Below are 26,725 nucleotides of genomic sequence, written 5' to 3'. Positions count from 1 at the left end.
TATGGTGCATGGGGAACTCTACCAGCTGGTCAGAGCATCAATGCAAGTGTGTACCGTCAGCAGTTAATCCGTGTTCAAGAAAAACTCAAAACTCTGCAGCCAGCACTTCTGAATCGCAAAGAGGTCGTCCTATTACAGGACAACGCTAAGCCCCACGTGACTAGGATTACCCGGGATTACATTCTACACCTTGGATTGGAAACATTTGCATCCGCCATACTCTCCGGACATTGCACCGTCCGATTATCACCAGTTCGATTCCTTGGACAATCACAAATGAAAAGTGGAGCAACCAAGTCAGCGAAAGCGCTTCAAGTGAAAACCGTACGTAAAGGTGCAAATGTATTTTGCAAACTGAATGTAGCTACTTAAGGACGGGATGGTGATATTGCTACACTATTTGCACATGTAAACCAGTTCTACCCACCATCAATTAATGAGTTTTGAAAGCTTCGTAAACTTTCCAATAAATCTGACATTCTGAATTACATCAAATCTGGATTTGTTGAAAGTAATTGTGATTGTCGGACAGATTGTACGGCTTGTATTATAGGCGGAACAACCTTTGTACATTGGTTGCATCCTGGTACGTCGAAGACATTTGAAGAATTCATATACGTGGTATTTCTTTGAGCAGTAAAAGATCGAATTCAGAATTTTGAAAGACGTAACATTATTTTCGATCGATACTTGAAAGAGTCATAAATCAGTCACCAGATCAAAAAGAGGTAGTTTTCAGAAAATGCTTTTTAAACCTACCACACCTTTTTCCAAAGATGTAAAATAAATTTCTCCTTGATGATGACAACAAAACGCAACTTTTACATCTTTTGCCAAAGCAATTTCCAGATTTGGAACAGGACAAAATATACTAGTAGGAAGTGCTGAAGATCGAGTTGCTTGCTCCGCTAGAACATTCAACAGTGAAAGTGTTGCCCCATGCAATCATGAGCAGGCTGATAGTAGACTTCTGTTGCAAGTCAAAAACTGCGTTCAGTTAGGTCAGAAGAATATAGACCTTGTTACAGTCGACTCCAATGTTTAAAGTCACAAGGCTTGCAGGGTCTCTCATTTGAGTTTGGCAGTGGCAAGAACAAGAAAATTTTCACACTGAGCATTTTCTTGGAAAATCTTTCAGATGACATCCGTAATGCATTGCTATTTTTCCATGCATTTATAGGGTGTGATACTGTGTCAGCATTTTATGAAATTGAGAGATGAGGGCTTGGAATATTTGGTTGAAAATACCAGATATCATCCAAGTCTTCAATAACTTGTCAAATTCTATGGAAATACAGGATGAAGACTTCCAAATGATCAAATGGTTTACAGTCCTTATGTATGATACCACAAACACCATCAAAAGTGTAAATGAATACCACAGAATTTTGTTCAAGAAAAGAAACAGACCAATCGAAAATATCCCATCAACAGCAGGTGCATTAAAACTACATATGAAGCGTGCGATTGTGCAGACAATGATCTGGAACAGTGTATTCAACGCGAAATGGAAATTCCACTATTTACTTTAAAAAAAGTCTTCTAGTGGATATGAACCACTCTCAAAACGATCCCAGAGGTTTCGAAAGTCTCTTCTGAACTGATGTGTGGAAGAAACTGTAGGTGCGAGAGAAACAACTATCCTTACACTTCACTGTGTGATTGCGATGGACAATACATAACGTTGAATAAACGCATATACTTGAACATTTCGGTTTATTGTTTGAAATATTTCTACAGCCAGCAGTGATAACTGTAAACATTACCATTAGTGAATTTTTTCTTTTTCTTTCTTTTTCTTTTTTTTTTTTTTTTGCGGGGGAGCTAAAATAATATTTTAGATTATTAATGGCATACTCTGTATCGTTTCGAGTATAAGCGAAATACAGTATCTTAAGAAATGAAAAGGGATACAGATATGATACAAGCATTATATGAAAGGTAAGGAAGCGACCTTTAATCCAGTGCTAAAATCTTTTTCTCAATTCAATTCCAAATGCCGCAAATAATACCAGAGTCAAATTACAACTTTTAAGCCGTAAAAAGTCTGGGAAGGAATTGAACCAAGAATGTTTATAGAGATTTTACGTTGTCTCCACATAATGTACAGCTGTACGAAATATTAGATTGTAGAAATGAATAATAATTTAATAAGCACCAAATATGCACATACCAAATTTTGCCATACCAAATTTTGCACTGGCGGGGAAAGTACAGGGTTGTTACAACTTCCCGGTGAGTTGTTTTGGGTAAAACCCATATAAAAAAAAAAAAACACAATATAACACCTCAAAAAATAACTTCAAAACTTAGATTGAAATAACAACCTTAATATGATTATAATTACTTTGTTTAATCGTACTTCTTAGTGTATGTCTAGTTCCAAAATTGGCTGTAATATGTATTTACTACCAGAATAGAATACTATTGAAGAAAGAAAGAAAAAAAAAAAAAAAGGTTTGGGAATCATTCATAATGAGTTTTGTTTGCCCTCGATTAAATTCACTATTCAGCTGTAATCTGTTATATCAAAATGAAAAGAATCTTTTTTGTGCGCGCAACACGGGAAAACTGTTTAACCGTTCGGAATGAATTTTTGGATGCAGTTATCACGTACCTCGAACTAGGTTTTTAATCAGGTTACTTAGATTAAAATGCGTGTTCTATGGGGCAGCGGAAGGTCAAAATCTATGCGAAAACGTTAGTATTTCTCGATTCTGTCAAGTTAGGAAGATTTTTTGTAAACTTGCCATTAAAAGCAAGTAAACCTCCCAGTGTTTTTGAAAGTTACCATTTTAAGTGGGAACAGTTTCTATAATTTGAAAGCGATGTTGCCTGTTGTTTCTGATCGCATCAAACGGGGAAACGGTTCAGCAGTTTGAAATGAATTTTTCGGACTTACAATAGTGACTACTTACTCTGAGGTGGTATTTGTATATTGCTTTGATTCAAGGGCGCATCCAATTGATTCAGAAGAAGAAATATAGGAAGTTCAAATTTCATGGAGAAAAAAAAGTGACAAGCTCACCAAGTTAGGAACATGAAAGTCGGTATATAAACTCCTCATTAAAAATAATTGTGGAGACTGTGATGATGTGGATATTAATGGTGGCATGAAGAAAGTGGTAGTAAACGGGAGAAGTCGGAGAAAACCCATGCACACGATGTTTGTTCACCACAAAATGCACTTGGCGCAAGCTGAGATCGAACTAGAAACTCTCGCCAGACGTGACCTACCGCGGTCCCACAAGGGAATTCCATAGTTTCATGTGACAAGTAGAACTTATATGCTTAAATAGTATTTTATGTAGGAACATGACTTTAATTACACGTACAAAATTTAATAAAACCCAGTTTTACCCAATAAAACACACTGTTTTTTTTTTTTTTTTTTTAACTGGGTTTTTCACAATCCTGGGAAATTACGAAAATTCTTAAATAAGTGATCTTGAGTTTATATTGTAATTACAGTACAAAATTGGAGTTTAAGTTGGAGGTATAGAAAGTGTACTTCTCAAAAGTTACGTATAAAATGTCGGTAAAATACAATGGGGTGTATTTTATGCAGCTTGTAACACGTAATAAATAAAAATGGAACTAAACATGACTATAACAGTAAAATTCAATTCTACGAACAAAATATGTACGAAAACAAGTCTGACAAGCACATGGGATTAGTCTAATAACGGTGTTTTTGTAATTTGAATTTTCGTTGCACAGTTTTTCTGTAATGTGATAGCTTCTCCCTTTGCGTGTTGTTGCAGTTCCAAAGGTGTAAGTATTCGTAAAAGATGTGAGAAAGGTACACATGGTGCATCAATTGATGTCACAAATTAAGCTCTTCGTCCCGCTGGTTTGAAGAACCGAAGATAATAAATCATTATGGTAAGATTGACAACTTCGACAACTGCAAACCACCACTGTTGATCATAAGCGCAGACAACTAAATCCCGAAGACGAAAATCAGAATAATGGAATTCCATTGGCACTGATTTGTTTACACATCATTATATATATTTGAATTTGATGTCATGTAAGGTCACAGTGCTTGTGCTAAGATCTACAACTTATTTTTTTAAATCTTATGTGAAAATCTGTTTTTGTTTTGCATCTGAAATTTATACACTGCAGTAATATTGTGTTCTAAATGATTACGTGATAGAATACCAGGAATAATGGTATACAAAAGAATGTAAAGTGGCATAAGAATTTACCCAGCGATAACTTTGTATATCATTTTGAATTAAAAACTTGTAATTTTCTGCAAAATTAGCCAGTACTGTGTGATCAGTATTGCCGAGGTTCACTTTCTATTCCTTTAAGTTTTCAGACTGAGCTTTCGATATATTTTTATATTTCGATTTATAGTGATGTTGTTTGAGACGTAACAATTTCTGCTTGTGACTCCAGTGAATTCACTGGAACTCAAAACAGTGGTTCTTCAGATAAATTATCTCTGCTTACCCTATTTAACTGATGGGATCCCGGGTTCAATCCCAGCTCCCGTCAAGTGAACCTTGTTGCGGACAAACACCGTGTGCGTGGGTTTCCCCGGGGTTCTCCCGTTTCCTCCCACTTTCTTGATTCCACCATTTCATTCATTTCTCATCATTACTGTCTCCTTTAGCCTAGCCGACATAACTATGGGACGTAAAACTCAAAGATATCGTTTTTTCCTATTTAACTGACATTTTCGTCTATTTCGTCATTAAGTAAATCATTATAACAATCATTTCCGCACCAGAGCAACTAGAACACATAGCCATCATGCACTCGTACCTACACTGGCCCTCATAAATTAAGCAACAAAGACAAAATGTATAATAAAATAAGAAATGATAGGGTAGAGTTTGGTGAAATGCAGAGAAAATGGATGTCACAATACAACGAGCATTGACGAATGATCAGAGAAAGATTGTGCGGAAGCATTCGCGATTATCCTGGCCCCACACGACTTCATGAAGTACTAGATACGGGCGAAGACTAAATGAGCTCACGGAATTGTTGGCTGACTCTGTGTGTGTGTGTGAGAGAGAGAGAGAGAGAGAGAGGAGAGAGAGAGTGAAGAGGGAAGTCTAGTGCAGTAAAACAGGCGAATATGTCAACGAGGCCTCATTTGCTGGATGAATTACGTTGGCGTGGATTGAAAGCAAGCCAGAGTTAGGCCAATGTGGCCCGATAACTCAATGTCGATCGAGCAGTGGTCAGCAGGTTATGAAGCAAGTTTCAGGGAACACAAAATGCTTCGAGAAGTTAACAGTGGCGGTTGACCGCATGACATCGGCCAGTGATGATCGATATATCCGTTTAACAAGTCGAAGAAACAGGTCTGAACAGCAACTCAAGTGCGTGTGGAAGCTGATACCAGGGTTTGCCCAAGTGGACCCAGTCAAAAAAAAAATTGTTTTTTTTTTTTTTTTTTCGGGTTGGACCTACTTGAAAAAACCCACCTGGGTTTTTGAGCTTTTTGTTAGTATATTATTGGTACAACTAAGGTGATCACATTGAAAGTGATTTTTATCAGATTTTGGACTTTCCTTGTCCGAAGTAGATGCTTTCACGTTAAGATATACAACAACAGTCAACATAAGATCTTTATAAAGTTCTGAATGCACTGAATGGATTAAAAAAAAAAAGAGAACAAATTAATGTATGGATTATGCTTATAGCCTATTTGAAGTAAGATATGCAATTTTATATTTTAGAAAATATTCCTGTGAATAGTGTGGTCGGCGACGCCGACGGACGTTATCCCTCGTACGTTTGACGGGTTTAAGGTCATAGGTGCCGGTATTACCAGTAAATATGTAGTGCAGTAGTAAAAAGTATTCTTCAGTAAAATTTGGTTTTCCAACAACAGTTTAGTTCGACTATTTGTTGCTACTCTTCAAATAAGCATTCAGTAGAATCAACACCAGCAATAGCGTAAAAATTTTTGTCAAATTTAAGAAGCTTAATGCTCGGAGTTCCGAAGACTACGTAACACTTACTATTTCCACTGCTGAATTCAAACTTCCCTACAAGTAGAAGTTTCGATGTACAGTAAAGAAAACTGAATTTTCGGAGGGGGGGGGGGTAGAAGTCGTGGAAGAAGTGCTCATAAAATTCCCGCAATTGAAAGCACAAAGCATCGGAAGTAAATACTTCAACCATAAAACTATTTACTTTACGCTCCAAGATATTTAATTTCATTTAAGACATTTTGAAACACTTACATTATAAAGTATGAATTATATCTGTTAATTGTTTCAAATTAATTTTCTTGAAAGAACCGTGTTGCAACAAGTGTGGGTAAAATTCCCGTAATTGAACGCACAAAGTATCGTAAGTGAACTTCAACAATAAAACCATTATTTTACGCTGGAAAATATTTACTGTATGTCGTATAAGACATTTTGAAACATTTATTTCATAAAACATGAATTATATCTTTGTTTTAAATTAATATATTTGGCGAACGTCACTGAGGTCCCTGGAATGATTCGATCTACATTTGTTTGTTCGTCTGCCTGTTCCACATATACTACAGGGTACCACTTTCAGTCTTTTAAGTTTAGATTTTTAGGGTACAAGCACGGGACACTAAATTTCCTGTATAGATTTTGACGGCATACCAACGTAAAATTTCAAAATGGCGGCCATTTTTTTCTAAAATAGCGAGTATCCACGCTACAAAGCGTAATTTTCAGTCTTTTAAGTTGAAAATTTCAGAATACAAGCACGAGACACTCTAAATTAGCTGTGGGTATTTTGGCGGCGATCCAACATAGAATTTCAAAATGGTGACCATTTCTCAAAATAGCTGTTATCCACGCTTTTAAGTTAAAATATTCAGGGTAGAAGCAAAAGACATTCTAAGTTTGCTATGTAGATTTTCTCGGCTATTCAATGTAAAATTTCAAAATGGCAGGCTATTTTTCCAAACAATGGTGAATAGAAAATTGTTGCAAGTTATAACAATGATAATCTTTAAATACAAATCACGTTTTAACACTTTTACCCCAAAAGACTGAAATATTTCTAAAAAAAAAAAAAAAAAAACGAAAATACCCGAAGAAACTCATATGGGCCCAGATGGGTTGGGCTTTTTCAGAAAAACCCGTTTTTTTTTCAAACCCTGGCTGTTACTGCCACTGGACGTCCTCTATCAACGAGTACAGTACACAGGCCTGTACGAAGGTGGGTTGTATGCGAGAAGACCAATGGTGTGTGTATTTCTTACCCGGTGTCACAAGAGGCAGCGATTAAATTGGGTAAGAGCGCATGTGAATTGGACCCAAGAGCAATGACATTCAATTCTCTTTACTGACGAGTTTAGGATTTCTGTGAACAGTGATTTTCGACGCAAATTGGTCTGGCGAGAAACAGGAACCTGTTACCATCCATCCAATGTTCTTGAAACGGGGTAGGTATTGTGGTGCAGGTGTGCTTGTGTGGTGTAGCATTAGCATGGATGTCTCCGCGCGGCACAATGACAGCTTAGCGCTATGGGGATGATGATCTGCATTGTCATGTTGTACTTTTCGCACGTGGTAGAGGTCAGGAGTTCATTGTACGTAACTATAACGCTCGTTCCCATAGAGCAAAACTAGTCGATCAGTACTTGGAGCAACACCATATGCAACGAATGGAGTAGCCATCGAGGTCCCCGGACCTTAATCGGATCGAACACTTACGCTCTAGGGCGACGCATTGCAAGCCTTGTGCCTCCTCCACGAACGCTCCAAGATCTTCAACAGTCTCTTCGTCAACAATAAACCCAGATACCAAATGAGCTGGTACAAACACTTTATTACCAGCATGAGTCGACGTTGTGAACCCTGTATTGCTATGCGCGGTGATCATATCCCTTATTAGTGTCAGAAAACTATCCTTTTGCGTCTTCAGTGTTTCCCAGTTTCTGTGCCATCTACGTCCAGCATAATTTTTTTCCCAACGAGTGTTCTTTCATTTGATAGTTCTCCTTGCTGTATGACGTAAAATAGGTGCATCTGGAATTTCAATAACAGTTTGTTCACCAGCATGCGTTTACTTTACTTATACATCCTGAGCATCCATTTGTTGCTTAATTTATGACGGTCATTGTATTAATGTTACATGTCATCAATACTAACAACTGAGTACCTGCGGACTCAGCAAGGGCACAGTATTTAGCTCCCAAAGCACAGAATGTGGAAAAACCTATTTGTATCGTTGAGCACATACATACTTTTGAAATGAAAATACAGTTCTTTGAAGTTACACAAAATAAGTCTTTTTGTCTGCTTTCTTTCACTCCATTCACTTTCATTGAAATACAACCTTTTTTATCGAGCAAAAATTCTGTTGTTCTCATCGAGTTTGTAGAAATCTTAAGAACGGCCTTTATTGCTTCCCTACTTAACGGTTTTCGTTATTTTTGCTCAAAATCTGGAAGAACACTTTTTTTCTTCTTCAAAATCAAATACTGTACAATTGTGTATATACTATGAAATTATGGTAAATTAGAGGCAGGGTTAATTGATTTAAATCAGATTCAAATCGAGTGATATATATTTTTTTTTAAATCTATAATTTAAACCAAATTTGTTTTGCTTAAAACACGAATAAAACACGATATTTCTGAGGATTCTGGAGATTAATAAAATGTAAATCTGAATTTCGCATGTTAATACGTATGAGTACGATCTTAATAAGTTTAAACAAAGTACATGGCTTTAACTGACATGTCTTTAACCGCCCATGCTCTAAAAAGAAAAAGGGATTTTCAGTATGAATTACATCACAACAATATACAGTTTCACAAATCAAAAACTTTTTTAAGTGGATTTTTATATTTTTAAGCAGAAATGTGTTTTCCCTCGTTTAATAAATGTGTTTATAAAATATAGTACTGTATTTCATTCAGTAGTGTAGGCTCAATCGTATTTTTTTTTTCAGTTTTGTTTTTCTTTCATTAATACACATAGACCGTAAATAAGTGTGTGGTTTTGTGTGATAGACGAGTGTGCTTTATTCAGTATACTGTATTTTGTTCAACTTAGTGTCACTGGAACAGCTTGCTGTCGAAAGTTCTGATTTTAGAAATGATAATACAATTTAGGGTCGGTGGAAACGGTGATTTTCGTTTTAAGCGACTTCGTTATGGGACCAGGATTCGGTCCCGCAGTGGTCCGTTAACAGTCTACTGTATATAACGGACTGAACCTTTTGAAATGAATTTTTGAACATTAGTACCTACTTCAAACTGAGTTTTTGTCTTGTCAATTTGATTACAATGACATCCTAGAGGGAGTGGAAGAGGGGTTTTAAAATGTATTCGAAAGAAAGAGTATCTCGTGAACCCCTTATGTTCGGAAGATGAAACTTTGTATACAGCCTCCTGAACTAACCATATGTTCCAGCGTTTTAGAAAATCCCAGTTCTGAGGGGAGAAGGTAATTTCTGTGTCTAATTCAGTATCTAAAATTAACATCTGTGTTGTCTGCCTCATCATCACGGGAAAACGGGTAAACAGTTTGAACTGAATTTTTGAGCTCGAGTTGTTGTTTGTTTTTTGTCATTTTCACAAGGGGCGGGGAGGAGTTCAAAATTTATAACAAAATTATGTAATTCATTAGTCCGTTCAAGTTAAGCATATAAAACTGATTAGAGCTCCCATTGTTAGTATTTAGAATTGGCTTTTAGTATTATTCTAGAATTTCTACTTCATGATAGTTTACGACTAGTAAAAATCAATATTACAAAACTTGTTACTTTGAGAAATAGGCCACTGGTGACGAAAGTTCGAAATCATTTTCCAGTACGGGATATTAATGTAATCAGAATTGGAAATTATTTGAGGTAAAAATAATTTCAAAGCTAGAAATAATACCATCGAGAATAATTGCAGATTTTCAAGCAATGTAATGGCAAGTTGGAATTCATACATGAATTATAGCCAATTTGCTTTTTTTTATAAAATATACAAGACAACAGTGTACCTGATTATTAAACAGACCATAATCAAATGAATTCCCATTGTTCCGCGGTCTACTGACATATTTCAAATAGGTGATGCATGTACGCGTAACATAATCGTTGATAGACCATGATTGAATGTTCATATTTTAACGCAAAATGCTGATTCACCCCAAACAGAACATGTGTCTAGTTTCACTGTATAATTCGCGTTGAATGTGTGACACAATTTCACGAAGCAGTTTTTATAGAGGGAGTATGTCTATGGGCATGTAATTTGAAGTACTCACCAACCACCTCTATAAAAATTATTGCGGAAGTACCGCAGGATTCTGAAACTTGGATATTTGGATAGGACACATACTAGTTCCTAAGTGAAATCTTGACCCGACTACGGTAGGTCCCATAGTTTTTAGCTATGGACCTTTAAAGTCCATTTTTTCATGTTTTCGGCAGCCTATAACTCCGAAAGGAAGCATTTGTGCACCCAGGATGTTCTCTACTTTTTGTCTTGTCTTGGTGTCAGGAATCACTTCCCAAACTGTGTCGGTGTTATTTTGAAACACCTTGTACAAGTGCAGGAACTATTACATAACGGCGACTATAATCTGAATGTATAGTTTCGTGTCATTTGCAGTAAGTGCCCTAAATTTCGGATTTGGATGGCAGTAAGTGTTCTAAATTATTCACTAGCCATCAATTAAAGGAAGAAGAAAACTACGTGTTGGCAGTCAAGTAAAATTATTCCAGGTAAAAGTAAATATGTATCTTATTAATGTCAACATATACAATAGAAAATAAAAATCGATTCTGAAGACAAGTAATTATGTAGTCAGTCTGGTTATTAAGTAGATTAACGAATCAGGTAAAGAAAAAAAAGACTATAACGGGCTTGTGTATAGCCCACTCCCCCCAGTTCTTTGTCACCGGAACTGGAAGAGTCACTACTACTACTGCTACTGCTACTAACTACTACTGCTACTGCTACTACTACTACTACTACTATTACAACTGATACTACTAATACTAATACGTATATCAAGAACAAAACTCAACCAACCCCTGCGGGGCTTCTAACCCGTTCCTACTACTACCATTGCTACTAACTACTACTACTACTGCTACTACTACTACCGTTACTAAAGCTTCCTTACTGCAAGATTTACTTCTTAAATCTTTATAACATGCGATTCCGATTCATTATGAACTAGAATGAATCGTTAGAATCACTATGATTCGTTAAAAATCACTGGGGGGAGCGGGCTATACTCAATCCCTATAACGAACTAAGGTTAAATATTTCTTTGTAAATATTAAATATTTCGTTATAATTTCTGTAGTACAGAAATAATGTATTAAGCTGTAGGTACAGTGAAACATCTATGAGGCTAGTAGAGGGGTAACTATTAAACATGAGAGTGATGTTTGAGCTTAAAGTCCCACGTTATGCCTATTAGGCTAAGGGAGACGATGATTGAAGCAAATGAATGATGATGGAAGAATTGGTGGAATGAGAAAATAGGAGGAAACTGGAGTACCCTGAGAAAACCCACGAGCACGATGAGGCACTCTTTACTTTGGGCAAGGGAGTGATATACTGTGTACATATTATTGCCAAGCGAGCGTCAGCGAGTGAAGGTGGGTTAGAGCCCCGCAGGGCACGTTGTTTGTCATGTCTTTCCTTCTTGGGAACTGTAAATATAATTGCGGGAACCGGTTCAGATTCATTGCTTATTGTCACTGCCTTGCCCAAAGTAAAGACTTGCCTGTTGTCCCACAAATTCACTTAGCCGGGGATCGAACAAGGAATCCCACGCAACAGAGGTAAGCATTCTACCAGTGAGTTACCATGTCAGGGGTAACTATTGAATGAGTTAAGTTACAATAAGACCTGCCACGCCAAACATATGTTCTAAGTAAGTGAACGAAACCAAACTTAACCTGATATATTCATACTGTGGTTATTGCGCTGTTGAGAAGCTCGTGGGTTTAACGGAAGAAATGCCCTATTAAATAGTAATGAAACATTTATGTAAGCAAGCAACAATAGGTAGCCAGCCACTTGGTATTAAGATCCACTCTTACCCTTCTATCTGCGTCGAAATAAAGAATGTTGGAAAACAACAAAATATCTATCTAATATCTATCTAATAATAACAATTTCAGAAAAAAACTCCGATTTTATTTATATCTTTTTGTTATATACTGTTTTTAACACTTTTTATTTAAGGTATTGTATTAGTAGGCCATTAGGAATTACAGAGAACTATGTCTTAGATGACATAATATCAGATTTATGGCAACTTTGTTTTCTTCGAATAAATCCAATTTATTAGCGCGATCAGCGAAAATCGAAATTTTTCATTAACTTTGAAAGCACTCGAATGTTTTTGCTCTTGTTCCGTAAATCATTGTCATTAACGACAATAAAAGAAGAATGTAAAGTTTATTAATGAAAGGAAGCACAGTTGGACGAAAATATTGGAATCAGTTTCTTTCGAAAGTAAAACTTTATGTTCAGAGTATTATTATTAATAATAATAATAATAATAATAATAATAATAATAATAATAATAATAATAATAGAATTTTAATATTATATGCATTGACTGTAGTTAGCCATAATTAATCGTTCCTTTCGCACTTTTTCATTGACTTGAAGCTTCATATTAAACAGTGTTATTTTTTATAACATACAATGCCCACGGCGTAAATATCCTCTTGTCAAAGCAAATGACCGAAAACCAATATTAGCCTTTAAACGCCCATTAATGCAGTTGCTGCGTTACGGTTTTAAACCTCAATATCTCAGCCCTTAATTAATCTAGGAAGATAATTTTGGTATCAATGTGCTCGTGAAGGATGGAGCTTTCCCCCGATATGCATTTTATGTATGTAGGGTTACCACGGCGGAGGGGGTAAAGTTCATTTTTTTTTTCGCAAGTTTTTTTTTCGGGGTCATTCTTACCCTTGGAGGTACGCTCATGAAAATTGGTACGTGAAGCAGTGAAGTAGTTCACTATATGGTAATACACTGTATGTATACTTGTTGCTCAATGGGACGAAAGGGGACAAAGTTAGCCATTTTTTCTCAGTTTTTTTTTTAACGTAAATTACATTTATTTTCTGGACGGTTTACAAATAAGACAAGATATCTTTTCACTGAATTCATCTGCACAAATATTACCTCGTTGGAATCTGTGTTCCATAAGCTTTCCAACGATGTATCAATCATGACTGTGATAATTAGGGGTGTTACCAGGGTCTCCAACGTGAGAGTCTACGATTTCGTTCGAATCTGGCGGGCGTAGAAAGGTTAAAAAACGTTACCACATTTCATTCTAGTGTCCTAAGTGTTTTTAATCTTGCATAGATAAAAATGTAGTTTTCTCACTGACTCCTGCAAGACCGCTGAACCGATTTTTATGATTTTTGAAATATAAGTGACCCTTGGCCTAACATAGGTTTTCTGTTCATTTTCGGCAAGGTCGGAGGGCGAAGAGGTGTCATGTAAAAATAATCGATTATGACCGATATTAATATCCAATCCGTAGTTTGGGGGCCACTGAGATGAACAGTGACACTTCAGATATTATTCAAGGCCAAATTAATTCCGCATCGGCTTGGAGCGAGAAGTGGGAGGTAGAAAGGGGGCGACATATAAAAATATTCGAAAACTATCGATATTTGTGTAAAATCGATAGTTTTTGGGGCGCTGAGATGAACAGTGTCACTTTCAATGCCTTTTAAGTTAAAATGCACCCCTTTTTAAAGCGTGGGGATAAGGATGGCATGTAAAAATTCGAGATGGAGTCGGTTGTGGGTCAAGTGGTCAAGAGTACCCACCGTGACCCATTCTAAGACCTATTCTGTTTAGTGCATTGTAGACAGCATATTCTGAACACTGGTGATTTGTCTGCGTTTTACTTTCAAAGCCTCCATTTTTCTTCTTCATTTGTTCTATTTATTACCTGAGATGAGTATATGTAAGTGGAGGAAAAAAAAAACTCCAGGCACTTTTGGATATTGATATGTGTAATATAATAATAGCAGCGGCTTTCGAGACATAGTCTGTGCGTTTTAGAGGAGCTGACTAGTGGAAAAATATATTTTTGAATGGCATGTAATACATGAATTATTATATGAAAAATTGAATGTAACTGTGTGTGTATGATCATCACGGCCAAATAAGAAAGTCATGTGAAATGACGTTTGGTATATAATTAGGCCCCAGTCTCAACTGAGATATCATATCGCTTTCATACATATCCTAAGGAGGGAGTGGGAGTCCGAATTTTTGCGAAGGATTGAGTATCTCAGAAACCGTTTAACTTAAGGGGCTGAAATTCAGTATATTCGCTCTTTATTAAAAATAAACAGAATGTGTCGTAGCTTTTTTTTTAAACTTCTCTTTTAATGGAGTAGGGCACTTTTCACACACGGGAAATTGGTAGTGGGTTGATATGTAAAAATAATCGAAAATGATCGATATTAGTTGAGAAACAAATATTACAGTGTTCCGCATTTATATCCATTGTTTTCTATTATAATAATTGCTGAAGCTTGTGTTTAATATATGGAGCGTTCAATGCACAAGGCAATCAAACCATAAAACTGTGTGGAAAAATGTACATAAAATCTGTGCTGTAAGCTTAATTACATGGGAATTTTAAGTTTGTAGGATATGCTTAATTATATGAAAAATTTTAGTTTTTTACCCTTTTATATTGTTCTACTTTACCTTAATTTAAGACTTACAAATTTCACCCTATTTTTCACTGAAAAGTATCAGTAATTCAACAATATATGATAATTAAATTGAAATACATCGTAATATGTTCCATGACAAACACTTTACCATTTTATATCGTAAAGGTCACGTCTATCGGTGTTGTAATAAAGCAGTGCTTGAACGATTGACCGTAGACATTCAAACTCCGATTAGTGATAATTTCACAGCCTTATTTTATTACAAGTGTAAACTCAGTAAAGTCAGTGGGGAGAAGGGAGTGGATCATGAGTCAGAGTTGATAAAAATGTATTTTGCTGGGTGGTGGGTCAGTGGGTCCACATCACCTCTGGTAAAAATAATCGAAAACGACTAATATTAGCGCCTAGACCAGGGCGCAAAATTTCCGGTCGCCACTAGCGAGTAGAAATTTACAGCTGGCGACCAGTGTTCAGTAGGAATCGTTTCCGCTTAAACTTACATGGTTGCGCAGTTTGTTTCGCACGAAAATAATTATCACTGAGAGAAAAAACACAGAATGTGAAGTCTTCACAACGGACATGGAAGGTGAAGTTTTTACAACGTAATAATTCGCCCCTCCTGTCCCACCCTCAATCAAAAACTTCATTACGAGATTCCCAAATTTGCTTGCAATTGTCACATTTTGTGCAGTTTTACCTGTGAGTGCTGCTTCATGTGAGAGAGGCTTCAGCAGTCTCAACAGAGTTAAGACTGCCTACAGGAATTCACTGAAAACTGACACACTGGATGATTTACTGATAATTTCCATCAATGGCCCTTCACTTAAGGACTTTGATCCGAGAACTACAATCGACAAGTTGTACTTTAGTGCAGAGAAAGAACGTTACACAAATGTGAGGTCTTAAGGTAAGATATTTTTAACATATGTATATGAATTGTCCAATTCAAAATTGATTATAAGGAATCTGTCAGGTTTTGAAATTTTCGCGGGGAAGAACTCATAATTTGTACGTGAGAGATACTGATGACCATCATTTTTGGATTGGTGAGTGCTTCTGGCTTTGAAATTTGCGCCCTGGCCTAGACCATAGTTTTTGAGGTTACTGATGTGAATAGTGACACACTTGATGTATTAAAGGTTTAATTTATTCCCCATTGGCATGGGGGTAACGGATGGGGTTACAAAGGGTATATGTAAAAAAAAAAAAAAAAAATAGTGAAAACAACCGATATTAGTGTCCAACCCATAGTTTAAGGGTCGCTGAGTTGCATAGTGACTTCCGCTATCATTGAAGCCTAAATTCATTCCTCATAGGCATAGAGGTGAGAGGTGGGGGTAAAAAAGGGGTGACATGTAAAAATAATCGAAAACGGCCGATATTAGTCTCAAATTCATAGTTTTCGGAAACGATGAGATGACTAGTAACACTCCTAATTCCTAATGGAGGGTGTGAAGGGGTGATATGTAAAAAAAGAAAAGAAAGAAAATGACCGTTATTAGTATCAGATCCATATTTTTAGGGAGCGCTGAGATAAACAGTGATACTCCCGATACCGTTTAAGTAAAAATGTACACCCCATTGGCATCGGGAAAAGAAGGGGTGACATGTAAAAATAATCGAAAACGACTTATATTAGTGTCCAGTCTATAGTTTTTGGGGTCGCTGAGATGAAAACAATCCCGATGTTGCTTAAGTCAAAATTAATCTCCATTGACATCGTTAACGGGAAGGGGTGACGAAAAAACAATGGAAAACTCCCTCTATTAGCGTCCAGTTCATGGTTTTCTGAGACGATGAGATAAATTGTAACAATCCTGATGCCATTTAAATCCCAATGCGTATTCTAAGGGGGAAAGTTTCAAATATTTTACATACAGGTTTTCTCTCCCTGTTAAAAATGGGCACTTCAGCTAGTCGACAGTAAATGCAACATAGAAATTCTGCCTCTTAATAAATATTTCTGGAAACAAAATAATATACAACTTGTTCATAATAACGTCTTCAAGCATCTTTCTTTGGAAAACCCTTGCATTTTTTCTGTATAGAAAATTAAACAGAGGGGAATAATGTGTGTCTAATTCAGATATTTATTTCATTCGAAAACATTAGTTTCTTATGTATGGTTTCAAGAGAGAGAGATGGTCAGAATTTTTTATTATTATTTGAACAAGACTGTAGGAAGTAGTGCTGGTCTAAACCTTCAGCTTCATAATCCTTGAAGACTGTCTAGTATAGTCATATCTCAAATATGAGGTAGCACCTTCCAACCAAAATTTCAACTTAATTTCTGCACGTACAAAACATTTTTTCTCTTAAAAATCAGGTATACTTGAAGATGTAATAGAAGATCGTTAGATGTGAAAAACAGTTCAGTGTTCCATTTTACCAGTTTAATCACCCTACCTGAGGCTTGTGGGGTTTAGTTTTGTCGTTATTAGAGATGCAAGGAAAAAAAAACTTTGGGAAAGAAACTGTTTTTTCTGCTTCGCTTTTTTGTTTAGGAAATTTTGACCTTTTATTTTCAAAATTATGCTTTAAATTGATATGGAAGACTTTGTTTCGCTTCTCTACAGAAAAAAAAAAAAATAATTAGTAGTTGATGCAGATAATAATACAAAACCTCGAAAATTAAACCATGAATTGGTTTAGAATCAGGAAGGAACCAAATTTTCTGTTCATGGATCATATGCGAAATAAACTGTTCATCTGAGCGTAGTAGTTTCCAAGGCTCTAGAATATATAACCAGCATCATGGTTTACTCAGTCCTGAAGATTTGTGAATTTTTTAACAAGAGGAATTGAACATATCATTATGGAACTCTCCCCCTTTTTGTTTAAAAAAAAGAAAGAAAGAAAGAAAGTAAAAGACTACGAAACTCATTTGAGCTAAATCAAGCACAACTGCACAACAACCATGAGTGAGTAGTTAGCTTTTGCGCTTCTATCGGGAAGTTTGGGATTCAATTCCGTACTCGACCATTCTGACAAGAGTTTTTCTTAATTCCATCTATAAATGTAGAGATACTGCGTGTACTGGGAGTCCTCGTCGACTTCATTTCTAATTGTTTTTAAGTCGTTGTTATTACTAATTATCATCAGTGACGGATTTGCGAAGGGGTTTAGGATGAAGGGGGTGTCTTTCGGACTGACGTCTGTTCCCCAAAATTACGGAATTTCTGAAACAAACGAATTATTAGTCGTGTCTTTTCTCATAAACTTTAAGCTCCCTTAAATACAAACTAGAAATTAAAAAAAGAAAAAGAAAATCCCCTCCCAAAATACTTTTCAAAATCCACCACTGATTATCAGTATAAAATGTTCTTCAATGTTGTATTCGGAAGATTATTGCTGAATATACAAACGAAATGAAATGTTAGTTATCCCTGTAGTCATAAACTTCAAGCTCCTCCTAAATAAACATTAGGGCTCTTTAGAAAAAACAAACATTAATCAGAGACACACTTCCTAAAATACTTTTCTAAATCCGCTACTTATTTGTATGAAATGGTTTATAAAGAATCATATAAACATATTCAAGGTTGTATCCGGAAGGTTTTTGCTAAATTATTGCAGAGGTACAGTATAACAATTGTGGAAGTACGCTCTGACAGAGGTATGGAAAAACGTACGTTCTGACGGATATATTGAACAAGAATTTTAGGAATGATCCGAAAAATGTATCAAAAGATTGCGATCTTGGTCAATAATTAGTTTTTAAATCTTGTTTTAGTATTTTTTACAGAATAAACACATTATACTGAATTAAGTGATAGTTTGGGTTTGGCTGCACTATATGCAGTTCTTCGGATATGATGCGTACAAAATTTTTGATTGAAATATATTGTATCTTTTGATCCAAAAACATAAGTTTAACTTATGTGCTAGGAGCTAGAGTACTAAGCTCTAAGAAATGAAACACGGATGATTAAAAATGAAAGGATCTAGAGAAGAAAAAAATGTCGATAACTCAGAAGTTATAGAGCCTCTAAAATTGCTCTCAAATACTACGTACTTTATGTTTAATTCATAAAACATATGCTCCATCCATCATGATAGTGAATTCAAAAGCGAAATATGGCATTTAGGTCATGATATCTTACTTAACTATAGAATATACTATAAGAAAGCTATTTAGATAGAAAAATCATGAAAAACACAAAATTTCCGTTTTTTTTTTTTAAAAAAAAAAGCTTTTTGTGTGAAAATTAAAAATCGATTCTAAAAAGCCGGCTTTTTTGCATCTCTGGTCGTCATATGAACAACTTTTAAACTTTCATTGACGCTATATTTATGTTTGTGGCTTTGGTAATTTCTAACGTGTACAGCCTTTAAATTGCCACACGACACCAAGTCTACTTCAAAATATTTGACTGACACTTGAGAAATGGAAGAAACAACCTATACTTCATTACACCATATCCTTCGTAGGTGCAGATAGAATTAAATTCAAACAGTGAAAAAGTTACACAAACTCTAAATCACGTCTAGTGCTTAATTTTAATTATTCAGTGATTGCAAATAAATAGAGGGCAACATATAAAGGTAACCAAGGAAGTTCTATCGCTTTTTGTAGAGATCTGTATTGAATTGGCCCTTACACCGTGAGTTAATGCAAATGGAGATAAGGCGAAGGTCAGTTGTTAGTGTGGGTTTATCCAACATACTACTTGGTTGTAGCAGTTCAGTTACACCATGAACTTGTGTAACGACAGAGTGAACATGAGCCCTCACAGAGACGTGTACGCTGTACGAGATCAAATGGGGTCAGATGCCCCTGCAGTGAAGCGGAAGATATGCCAGGCCTATGGTGAGGATGTCGTGACTGCGCGGATGGTGCGGCGGTGGTTTAACGAGTTTAAGGACGGTGACGAAACACTCGAAGACGCACCACGTGCCGGAAAATCAACACATGTACAGAATGAAGATCTTCAGGTAGCAATTGAGGCAAACAGTGGCCAGACATGTGAGAAACTACGGAATTCAATATGAATGGAAAAACCATTCGGCAGCACCTCCATCAAATTGGGAAGCACCACAAATTGGGTCGATGGGTCCCACATGATTTGATTGTGGGCCAGAAGGCAGCGCGGGCAGAAACCTGTGTTCGCTGTCTTGTCTGAGGAATGAACCATTTCTGGACAGGGTGTTGACATGTGATGAGAAGTGAGCCCTGTACGAAGCTCCACGGCGCCATCTCATGAACAGGTTCCAAAACAGCCGAAACCAGCCAGTACTGCATCAGAAGAAGGTCCTCCTGTGTGTTTGGTGGACTGCTCGCGGCATCATGTATCGGGCACTGCTAACAGCTGGTCAGAGCATCAATGCAACTGTGTACTGTCAGCAGTTGAGCTGTGTTTAAGAAAAACTCAAAACTCTGGAGCCAGCACTTCTGAATCGCAAAAGGGTCCTCCCGTTACAGGACAACGCTAAGCCCCACGTGGCCGGGATACCATTCTACGCCTAGGATGGGAAACACTTGCATCCATCATACTCCCTGGACATTGCACCGTCCGATTATCACCAGTTCAATTCCTTGGACAATCACCTTAGAGGACGCCAGTTCAAATCCCTAGTAGAGGTGCAAAATGCAGGTATGTCTTAGGTGACATATCGATGTTCGAAAGTGGTGGGTGAAAAAGCGACAGAACTTTTCTTGGTTACCTTTATTGAAATGAATTTAACAATATTTTAGATTATATAATATATATATATATATATATATATATATATATATATATATATATATATAAACAACTTCTTCAAAAACTACCACTTAACCACTTCTTAAATGTTCATTCTTGAAGTATATTTATTAAAACGTATTAAGGAGTTGGATCATGAAGAACTACATTTTATATATTAGAAATATAAACAGTTATCATTATCACAGTTAAACATTTATCAAATAAAGAAGAATTTGATTGTTATTATATCATCGGTTCCCTGAGCTTCGAAAGCATATTCCTCCTGTCCTGCTTTTCACATACAAAGAATGTTGCTTTTGGAACAAAGCGACTAAAATCTTCCTTTCTCTTCTTTTGTTATACTATAATATAATGAAAATATAAGGATTTTCTTTCCACTGAAAAATGCTGAGTTGGACACTAGTAAGTGGATAAAGCTTTGCAACGAAATAACAATTTATTCCATTGAAAATATCGTTGATGTATTAGTAAATTTACAGCTTTATTTGCGATGTACCCACATTTTCAGATGAACATTCAAACCAGAGAGAGTACCTCTAGAGCAGTGGTGTCCAATTATAATGAGCCTGAGGGCCATAACCGTCTTTGCTAGCAAGGTGGAGGGCCGCAGCTAATATTAATATTATTATTATTATTATTATTATTATTATTATTATTATTATTATACTACAAAAGAAAAATATAAAAATGTATTTGAAATATTACATTCAATGTGATAAATGAGGATGACTAGGAGAGTTTACAAGGGCTGGAATATCTACATCCAATCCTGTTGTTGCGAGCCGCAGAAGATGTAAAAGAGAAGAATCTGCAAGGCAGTTTCTGCAGCAGTTCTTCACAATTTTCATGGTGAATTGGTATGGTTGGTTTGGTTTGGTTTGGTTAATTGAAGTAATCGTTCCTTTCAGCAACGATGCCTTGCCTATAGCTACATTACCGACTCCAGTGTTGCCTTGGATGTCCGGGCCTTTTTGTTGTACTGAAGCGCTAAATGGATGGATGCCTTATTTCGAAAAAAGAGTGGAAACATTAAAAGAATGAACATAAATGAAAATATTATCAGAAATAACAATCGTATGTCGTGAGAGCTTTGTGGGCCGCAGAAAATGGTCTGAGGGACCGCCATTTGGACAGCTCTTCTCTAGAGGATGAGATTGTAAATTATTATTGATATGAAGACTTTCGCTTACTGTAGCTTCAAAACATGAATTGTACGTTCTTATAGCTTTTGGAGGCTTGTTCGCTCATATATTTAGAGTGAAGATGAATCTCTTTTCCTTTTTGAGAAAGTTCGCTTTTTTTTTTCTATTCTGGGCAGCATCGTGTGCATAGGTCTCCCACATTGTCATTCCAAAAAATATTTTATAATGATTTCCTTTCATTAATCACCCGTATCTTTGATCTAGAAGGCATAACTCGTGGGATTTAAAATTAGATTTCTTGTGGATGGTAATTTCATTTCTACGCTTATTTTAACGGTTGCTTTGTAAAAATTACCGTATCCATGAATGATATATGTTTAGATATTTACACATGAAAAGAATATATTTATAAAACCATAAAAATAATTGGATAAAAAATAAAATAAAATTTCAAAATTACGTCTCGACAGAAAAAATACTTCTACATTTTATATATATATTACCGCTCAAAAGTTTTCGAGCCCCCGGATTTTTGTAAGCATCTACTGTGATCCTATTTTGGCACAAGAACTTTATTGCCCTGCATCAGAGGTACTGCAGATATGTCAAATTATAATTCTTAAAACCGAGGTCCAAAAAAAAAGGATATTTCATATAGATATTACATAGAATAAACAAAACTGTGCTAGAAGAGGCAACACAGTTTTGCTGAACGGTGTAAATGCAGTGACAGAAATTTGAAAGAAAAATAAGTTTTCCAAATTTTGCAGTTCTCTGTACCGTATAGATATACTGGCTTTTTAGAAAAGCTAAAAACGACATTCTTTGAAAAATGTTTGCGACAGTCAATATACATCCTTCTCTGCCTAGGTGTCGGTCAGTGGAAGCGTATATGTAATGCTCTTTACATTACTATTTCAACGAGCAACAATGGAGCATACGAAACCATCGTAAACACTTTAAAGTATAGTATATTTGGCGTTTTAAACGTTAGCATATCACCAAGCTATAAGGAACTGCAAAATTTTAAAAACAACTTTCTCTTTCAAATATTTGTCACTGCATTGACCCTCTGTGTTTACACTTTCCAAACAAAACTAATATATTGCCTCACCTTCCATAATATCTAGATCAAAATTGTCTATTTGGTTTCAATTTTAAGAATTATAATTTGACATATCATCTGCAGTACTTCTCAGACCTCGATTCAATAGTCAAATTTGACACTATAGGCAGGAGTACATCTCATTAAAGGAAGTAAAGCTCTCGTGCCAAAATAATAGGATTACAATAATTACTTACAAAAATCTGGTGTTATCGAAATTTTTGAGCGATAGTGTGTGTATATATACATATGTATATAATATAGTCAATAAGCAATTGACAGGGCCGGCGCTAGCAGTTTTGCCGCCCTGGGCAGTGCTTTCAAATGCCGCCTCTTTAATCCGCAAACCTTATTTCGACAGAGGACCATCAGGTATTAAGAAAAAGTAACATATCATATTTAATATGGATGAAAAGGAAAAGTAAACACAAAATTGAACTACCTCTCTCGAATGCTTACATAATATTTAAACAACTCCATACATGACACAATATTCAGTATGATCGATTTCGCTGTACGTGATATACAGCAGGGTATACAGAAAATTAAATATATATATATATATGCTTTAGACCGAAAAAGGTGTTTCCAATAATGTGGAGCATGAAGATAATATAGTGAATCAGATATTACGGCAAAAGTAAGTGGTTAGCCTAAGCCTTATAGCGTACTAAAACACAATAGAAATACACACATTTTACATACTTTAATTGAAAAAAACTTTTCTTGCTTTGATATGAGCAAATTCCTTTATCACATTCGCGTAGTCCAATGTTTCAGCCAATTCGTGTTCCATTGATATCATCACTAGACCACCTAAGCGTGTTTCAGACATGGAAGAACGTAGACAGTTTTTAATAAGCTTAGAGTAAGATTCGAAAAACTTTTTCTCTACCTGCCACTGTTACTGGTAAGGTAAACAAAATCATAAGTGCAACACTGGCATTGGGAGCAAAGTCATATTCCGTAATTAATTTTAGTCTCTTTTGTTCAACTTTTAGGCCGATAATAGTTTCAGTTCGTCTTTCAAATCACTGGGGTTAATATCTTCCGATTCTTCGCGTATTTAAATGCAGGCACTTTTCAGACAAAAGTTCAGGTAGCATATCTTTCAGATTACTTATATCGTAAATAAAATCGAAATACTCGCTGTGATGCTTAAGTTGCCCAAACCTTTCTCTTAAAACTAACACAATCACGTCTAGAACTTTGTAATAAAAATCGATTTTGTATTTTGTTTTGCGGATCTTCAATACCTTCATCCTCTGCCTCGTACTGACACTGTCTTTTCTTCTTTCGACTTTGAGCTTGCACTATATTACCTATCCGTGGATCATCCATATCTAATACTGATGCCAACTCCATCGCATCAATTAAGCAAGGTTGAAACTTTGTATAATTTCTGTTCCTCTCAAAGTATTTAGATATATTTTGAAGAAACCCGACTGCATCCAAAACATGAGAATCAAAGCTTTGGAGACTTTTGCTTACTATGTTTATGTGGAGTGAAAAGTCTTACCAGATAACGAATGAGCAAAGAAAGTAAAGTCACGCAGCTGGTTTGCTGCACGTAGAGAATCGTAGGCGACCATTCTATCTGTTCTATTGTCATTACTTATTTGAAGTAAGGCATCATAAACCTCCCCTATTTGATATCTAAATGGAGTTAGAGCATCAATTCGGCTCTCCTACCGTATGGTGCTGAATAGTTTTAAAGTGAGGCTGCTAATATGTTCCTTTAGTATGGCCCAACGTTGAACTGACGCAGAAAATAAGTCATAAACTTTTTTTTTTAACTATACAAAAAATGAAACGGTGGACTGAGGTGTTCTGGTTGCATCATTAACTACAAAGTTTAGTAAGGGAACATAAAAGGCTTGGGAATTTATTTCTAATATTCTCTTCTGAATACCTGAATGTTTGCTTTTCATATTGAAACCATTGTCATATCTTTGGCCCTTCTTGTCTTCGGTACGAAGTTCATTTTCTTTAGCTGTTTGATTATTAATTCTGTCAGTCCTAGACCAGTGGTGTCTGTTACTGGTACGAAATCAAGAAAGTGTTCGCAAATTATTACAAGGCATTCTTCATTACTGTAAAATTTGTACAAAACGATTGTTATCATTTGCTCTGTGCCAGAAATATCTGGTGTACAGTTTAGTTTTATACTATAACTAGCAGCGTTCACCCCGCTTCGCTGCGGTCACCCCGGAACGCAATAAACTTTGTTACTTAGATAATTTTTACTTTTTCGCTTTCAAGTGATATGATAAAAACCATAGAAGATTGCAGTAAATGTTAACATTATATCGCCTGTCATTTATGTTAACCCGCCCCGCTTCGCTGCGGTCACCCCGGAACGCAATAAACTTTGTTACTTAGATAATTTTTACTTTTTCGCTTTCAAGTGATATGATAAAAACCATAGTAGATTGCAGTAAATGTTAACATTATATCGCCTGTCATTTATGTTAACCCGCCGAGTGACACGGTCATGCGGGTTGCATATAAATACGTTTATTTTTACCTATGATGAACTAACAAAGGATTTGTACGTTATGGACACTTGAATGGTCAATTATCTCAAGACACTGGTAATTGAAAATTAAAGTGATATGATAAAAACCATCTAGGGTCCAAATCCTAATAACCCCCCAAAAATGAAAGAAATTGGTTCAGCCGTATTAGCGTGATGAGGGAACAAAGGATTTGTGCGTTCTCTTTTATATATAAGATATGTTGCAGCTATGGGCGGAGTGATGAGGGGGTATTGCCCGAAACTTTTTGACAAAAAATAAAAATGTTACCTATAAGATGGCGACCTACCAAGACCTCCGAGACCGATCAAAAGTTCTGCCCCCCTTCCCAGTAGACAATTCCTAGCTCCGCCTATGGTTGCAGCTCTCAACAAAGACAGTATTTTACCTGCAATTTACTCACTAAGTATTGGAATAATTTCATTTTGAACATCTTTTCCATAGTAATGGTGGTATTTATTTTGTCCTCCCATGGTTCTTTTAATGTGTTTGGCCATGACGCTGTCAAACTTATATTGCTTAAATATAAAAACAATTATATATAACGTGTTCTCTAAAATATATATTGTTGATAAGATATGAAGAATTTGTAAATTGGTTAAAAATTCGCTGCTAGAACCTAAATGTCTCTAGGTGTTGTAGGCTAGAACCGCCTGTCTCAAGTGGGATTGTACCTTTTGCATACTTGGAGAGGAGCGTTACAATATATAGGAATAGAATATCTTGAACGAGATACCTGTGGCTAGTAGTTTGATCATTGAAAATGAGGGAGAATGCTCTCAATTTCCTAAGTGAGTATTTTCCTGAATGTGAGTGAATTCAGTTTAATTACATTCTCAGGTAAACACAATTTTATCTTTCCATGTGGGCCTATTACGAACCATTATATTTTGATAGTATTCTTTTCTTTTCCAAATTTTGCCGCCCACTAGACGTGCCGCCCTGGGCGATGGCACGGCTCGACCCCCCCTCGCGCCGGCCCTGGCAATTGATATATAGTGTACACCAACTACTTATATGCTACAAATTATATACTTGGTCCTTTCTTTTGTTTCTTTCTTTCCAAACTAATATATAAATTTTACTTCGGTCAAATCCAAAAGAAAGAAAAAAGCAAATGAACATTCGTGTTTAGTTAATCCGTATGTAGGATATTCTGTTCAAAAGTCTGATCTTTTGCTACCCAAATCGGAAATATTGTACAAAGAAACAGGACAGCCCACTAATATATATATATATATATATATATATATATATATATATATATATATATATATATATAAAAGATAATCGTAGATACTGTTGTTAGTAAGTTTTATGAGGGGAAATGAAATTTTAACTTTAGAACCTTAATACCTTTGATCTTTAAACAATTTGAGCACATATGTAAAGGGAACTGCAAAGTGAGACGGCGATCGATTATTAGCATCTCCGGTTCCGTTAGTTGTGCAGTCGTCCAGTTACCAAGCGTCATGCAAAGAAAGCGCCTCGCCGAGAGATACAGGAACAAGTCCCCGATCCAAGAACCAGTGCAGGTCAATTCACAATATTGTCCTTTGAAGGGCTACTCCAGGTACTGAGGAA

General features: G+C 36.0%; 1 protein-coding gene across 6 annotated transcripts in view; it reads left to right on the top strand.

Annotated features, from left to right (window-relative positions):
* Window positions 1-26,725, top strand: part of NSD (Nuclear receptor binding SET domain protein) — a 136,619-nt gene that overhangs the window by 31,182 nt on the left and 78,712 nt on the right. The gene's annotated exons all lie outside the window — the stretch shown is intronic.

This window comes from Thermobia domestica, chromosome 12 (assembly GCF_964235325.1).
Source record: "Thermobia domestica chromosome 12, izTheDome1.hap1.1, whole genome shotgun sequence".
Lineage (NCBI taxonomy): Eukaryota > Metazoa > Arthropoda > Insecta > Zygentoma > Lepismatidae > Thermobia > Thermobia domestica.
The sequence above is the reverse complement of the archived record's forward strand: the minus strand, read 5'-3'. Positions and strand labels throughout refer to the sequence as shown.